Here is a 5,320-nt window from a genome sequence, read left to right on the forward strand (position 1 = left end):
TACCCATGAGATATTTCACATTGCCTTCTATTCTGTCATTTGTTTGGATCTATTTAACAGCATCATGATTTCTCATAAAGTCATTAGCTTCCATTTGCTCCAATCTAATTCTGAAGGAATGATTCTCCTCATTGAGATTTTAAGATTCTTTTTTCCATCTGGCAAATTCAGCTTTTTAAGGCATTCTTCTCCTCGTTGCCTTTTTGAGCCTCCTCTGCCATTTGAGTCAGTCTGTTTTTTTAAGGTATTATTTTCCTCAGTCAGGCTGTTGACTCACATTTCATAATTTTCTTGCATTGTTCTCATTTCTCTTCCCAATTTCTCCTCCACTTCTCTTATCTGCTTCTTAAGGTCCTCTCTGGCCTGTAACCAGCTTCTATTTTCCTTTGAAGGTGCAGGAGTTTTGACTTCACTGTTTTCCTCCTGTTCCATGCTTTGCTCCTTTTTGACCCCAAAATAGGAGTGTAATGTTTGAATCTTCTGTCTACTTTGTTTCCTTTGCCTGCTCATTTTGCCACTCAATTACTTGACTTTTGGGCTTTTTGCCACAGTAGGACTCTGTGACCAGACAGGGGAGCTTTCGTCCCAAATGCTGGGGTTTTCTCAGCTGCCAGAGGTATTAGATCGGTGCCCTCTCTGAGGTCTCCACACTCTCTAGCAGGCTGGACACACACCCCAGGACCTCCACCCTAGACTGCAATCCAGATCCTAGCAGGTTAAAGCAAGAGCGATTGCTCCTCAGAGTGGTGCTTGGCCCCCCTACACTCTGCAGGCCAGGAGCTGAAGCTGTCACATGGCACTGGCTGGCTTTATTGGTGTCTCAGTGGCTTTTCACTCCAGGGGTAAAAGCCACACACTCCCACTTACTGGTCCCAAAGTCCAGGCTGCACTGACCTCTCACTTTGTCCTTTGCCTCTATGTGTTGATAAATCTGGAAACGGCGACAGCTGCTTCTGATCTGGAGTCCCTCCTTTGGCTGGCTGGTCAGGCCTGCCCAGGGGCTAAAACCTCTGGGTGGGGCTGGGCTCCGCTCTGAGCTGGATTCCTGCTGCCCTGCCTGGCTGTCCTCAGGAGGAGGTTAGCTTCTCTGTGTCATTTTGTCGGTTCTGCAGCTCCAAAGTTTCTTTAGAGTCCCCTTTTCACATGGATTGGGGAAGGTGGAAGCCGGAGCCACAGGAAGGTTGTGCTTCTACTCTGCCATCTTGGCTCCACCCCCCTGGACATGTCTTTCCCAAAGAGGGTGCTAAGGCCATCGATCGAGAAACAATACTCATACTTATTAGGAGCAATGAACTTTAAGGTCTCATCGGGATCATACAGGATGGAGAGGGCTAATTCCAATACTTCCTTGTTCTGTTTGAGAGCACTTTTCTCTTTCACATGAGGACAGTCCTTCCCAGTGACAATGGCCTTGATATTTGCAAAAGGAATTTTCTCCTGCAGGGATTCAAAGGTCACCTCTCTCTGAGGATAGTGCAGAACCCTATGTTTCAGGGCCAAGCAACAGTACCAGAACCACTCTTGAAGGCGAGGATTCCCAATTTTCCCAAAGCTGCTCCACTCACAGAGCCGATTCAGTTGATGCTGCTTAATTAGCTCGAGGATCTCTGGCTGGATCTTCTCCCTTAACTCCATATTCGGTGGGGACTGGAAATCATCCTGACTCATCCTCTCAGACTGGTGCAATCTCAGAATCTTGGAGTAGCTCCAGCTTCAAAATTTGTTCTTGAACTGATCTAAAGAATTGGGATTAGAGGGCAAAGCCTGAGTGATCTGCTCCCCTAACACTTATATAAACTGTTGAAATCTTCTGCCGTTGCCCTCATCTCCTTCCAAGTCTTGTTCAGCAGCTGTATGCAGATTCCAAAAAGCTCTTAAAATGCTTGATCATGAGTGAAGAACATCAGATAGTAGTCATTCTGTCCTTCATTTGGTAGCTCCCCAATTTGCAGAATTTCACACAGCATTTTGGTGAGCTCAATAGCACTTGACCAAAGGGCCACTCATGCTTGTCCTCCCAACTGCTGTTTTCCAGGACAATCTGGATATAGGTATCCTGATGAACTTTGGCCAAGTAGAGCATGATTTCCAGAGCCAGCATCCCTGGAGGAATCTGTGTAAAGTCCTTTGCTGGGTTTATATGGTTAGTGAATCCCAGAATCTTGTAGTCCTTGGTGTACATGGCTTTTCATTTCTCTGTCTCACTGCCAGTGACACTTGCAGGGTCAGTCTCCGCATCAAATACCTTAATACATCAAATTGCCTTAATTCGAATATGATATGTCTTTGTTCCTGATTATTAGGGTCCATCTTGGTCATTATCCTCTCTTCCAGAAGGTTAAAGGTCAGGACTTGAAGCACATAGAGCTGATGAGCCATCTCGGGTTTGATTGGGCGGTTACCCTGAATTACATGATTCAAGATTATGTTCCAAAAGTGCTTCTGTGCAAATTCATTGGCCATGTCCTGTCTCTTATCCTTAGGTGCCTTCAGGAAAAATGCATTAATCAGTCCAGTGGCATAAGTTTGTATCTCCTGATTAGAGACCTGGATGTGAGAGATGAGCTGGCTCACAGTGATCTCCTTGGCTATTTTCTGGTACAGACTCTGGCTGTTCAGGACCATGCTCTCCAGGATGGCAAGGAATTGCTGCAGGATGGACACATCCACCATGGGCTGGCTCACATACCCAGCAATCTGCTTAATGAAGGTGATGGAAACCATGTCCCAGGAGACAATACCGTGGTCCATCAGTTCCAGGAAGGCAGTCAGGGTGAATGCCAGAATCTCACTGAAATGGGACAAAAGCTTGGTGCCACTATTCACCAGCCTTGTTAACACCATGATTCCCTCCATGTTGATGAATTCAGTGGCAAAGTTCACATCAGCAGAAAGTTTGGCCAATTCCTTCATTCCAGCCGAGTCTCCATGTTAGATGACTGCATCCTCTCCATAAGCTAAAATGCAGCGCAGGATGGTGGGATGGACAGCTGCAAGATCATCCCACTTTTTATGTCACTGCGAGTCTGTTAAGTGATGTATAGCTGAGAGCCATCTGCATAATGGACAGTGTAGTACTCAGGGTTTGGTAGCGACCACCCATCACAAACCTCCTTGATAATGGGTGCCAGGGGCCATTTCTGGTCGATTTTCAGCAACTGGGCATTAGCACATGGCCACTCAATTGCCACTTTGACAATGTCAGATGGGGGCGGCATTTTCATTAATGGACCCACCTTCCTGGAGTGCAGGAAGCAAAGGGGGCTCCCTGGTTACACACACACACACACCCAGTTCAGCTGCCTTCATCCTCTCCAGGTCGAGAGCCATTTCCAGCCCCAGCCCTCAAGTCAGTTTATTTTTTAAGGTGTTATTTTCTTCAGTCAGGTTATTGACTCTCATTTCATAATTTTCTTACATCATTCTCATTTCTCTTCCCAATTTTTCCTTCACTGCTTTTATTTTGTTTTCAAAATCCTATTTAGGCTCCTCTATGGCCTACAACCAGCTCATATTTTTCTTAGAAGATTTTGGTGCAGGAATTCTGACTTTGCTGTCTTCCTCTTCTTCCATGCTTTGATTCTTTTTGTCCCCAAAATAAGAGTGTAAAGTTCAGTTGCTCTGTTTGCTTTGTTTCCTTTGCTTGCTAATGTTGCCACTCAATTAATTGACTTTTGGGCCTTTTGCCACAGTAGAACTCTGCTACCAAAAAGGGGAGCTTTATCCCAAAATTGGGGTTTTCACAGCTGCTGGAGTTGTGTGCCCTCTGTGAAGCCTCTAAACACTCTGGCAGACTGCTCACACACCACAGGACCTGCACTGTATACCACATTCTAGATCCAAGCAGGTTAAAGCAAGAGCCATTACCCCTCAGACTGATTGCTTGGTCCCCCTAATATCTGCAGACTAGGAGGGAGCAGTGCCTCAGCTGCTTCTCCCCAGGGGTCAAAGGCCAGATCGCACTCTGAATTCCCAGGTCCCAAAGTCCACACTACACTGACCTCTCACTTTGTCCTTGTCATCTATGGGTTGATAATTCTGGAAACAGCCACACCTGCTGGTGATCTGACCTTCCTCCAGCCTGCAGCTGGTCAGGCCTTCCCTGAGGCTAAACCCTCTGCTTGGGCAGGGCTGGGGTCTTCTCCCAGAGTGCTGTGCTGGTCACTTGCTGCCAGCCTGCAGGGCTCTCCTCAGTGGGAGGTTAGCTTCTCTGTGTCATTTTGTGGGTTCTGTTTCTCTGAAGTTTGTCTAGAGTCATTTTTTTACATGAATTGGAGGAGGTGGGAGCTGGAGCTGTGAGGAAGTTCTGTTGCTACTCAGCCATCTTGATTCTGCCCTCTGGGTATGTGTACTCTGAGATGAGGTTTTGCTTTGGGGCTCACTCATTGGAAGAGTATTAATGTGATTTAGTGAGATGAGCCTTTGGGTAGTCATTAAGGCGTCTGCAGGCTTTGAAAACCCAGATGTTGGTGCTTCTCTCTCTGTTGACTATGTATATATAGCTTTGATCAGACAGTTAGAAGCCCTGTCTGTTGATTTGTGTTATTTTCTCTGTCTGTATTTTTTCTGCTTGTAATTTCCATTTCTTTTTCTCCAAAGTTGAAATTGCTAACTTTTTCCCCCAAAATAAGTCAATTTATATACATACATAAATATATATGCATGCATACATATACATACACACCCACATCAATATGTGTGCACACATATACATACATCTATGTTTGTGCACACACACACACACATATATATATATAATTCCCTTGCATGCATATATATATATATATATATGTGTGTGTGTGTATATATATATATATATATATACATATACATACACACATCCATGTAATTAAAGTAAAATGGTTGACCCCTTTGAAGTTGCTTTCTTTTAGAAAATCAGATCAAAGAAGCTGTGCTAGCAGCCACCCTGGGTATGCCATTGTGGTTGCAGCTACACTGGTCTACTGGAAATTTTTGTGTTCATGCTGGTCTCCTTAGCTCTCAATGGAATTTAATTTAAAAAAAAAAGCTACAAGTGCCAGTGATTCAGATCTCAGATATAGTTAATTAAAGAACAAATTAAGTCCAATCTTCCTTTTAAAGCAATTTTTTTCTTAGTCCTGTCCTGCCAGCATTCTTTGCTCTCCTGTATCCTCCTTTCTGCTGAATCAAATAAGATCAAAACTATCTTATGGTTGTCTCTATAATGTCTTCATTTTTTCAACCAAATTATGTAAGAAAGCTTTTTTCTAAAAATAAAAGTGTTAGCTTTCTCTAAAGTAATGTACATTTACCCTGAAATCCTTCTTTGTTCAGGATA

General features: G+C 44.3%; 1 pseudogene; it reads right to left on the reverse strand.

Annotated features, from left to right (window-relative positions):
• The window catches only part of LOC138164156 (engulfment and cell motility protein 2 pseudogene), an 11,854-nt pseudogene extending 8,622 nt beyond the window's left edge, over positions 1-3,232 (reverse strand).
• Between the last annotated feature and the right edge of the window lie 2,088 nt (positions 3,233-5,320).

The sequence above is a fragment of the Petaurus breviceps genome, unplaced genomic scaffold, assembly GCF_028583685.1.
Source record: "Petaurus breviceps papuanus isolate PSGF00001 unplaced genomic scaffold, PetGlider_PUasm1.0 189, whole genome shotgun sequence".
Classification (NCBI taxonomy): domain Eukaryota; kingdom Metazoa; phylum Chordata; class Mammalia; order Diprotodontia; family Petauridae; genus Petaurus; species Petaurus breviceps.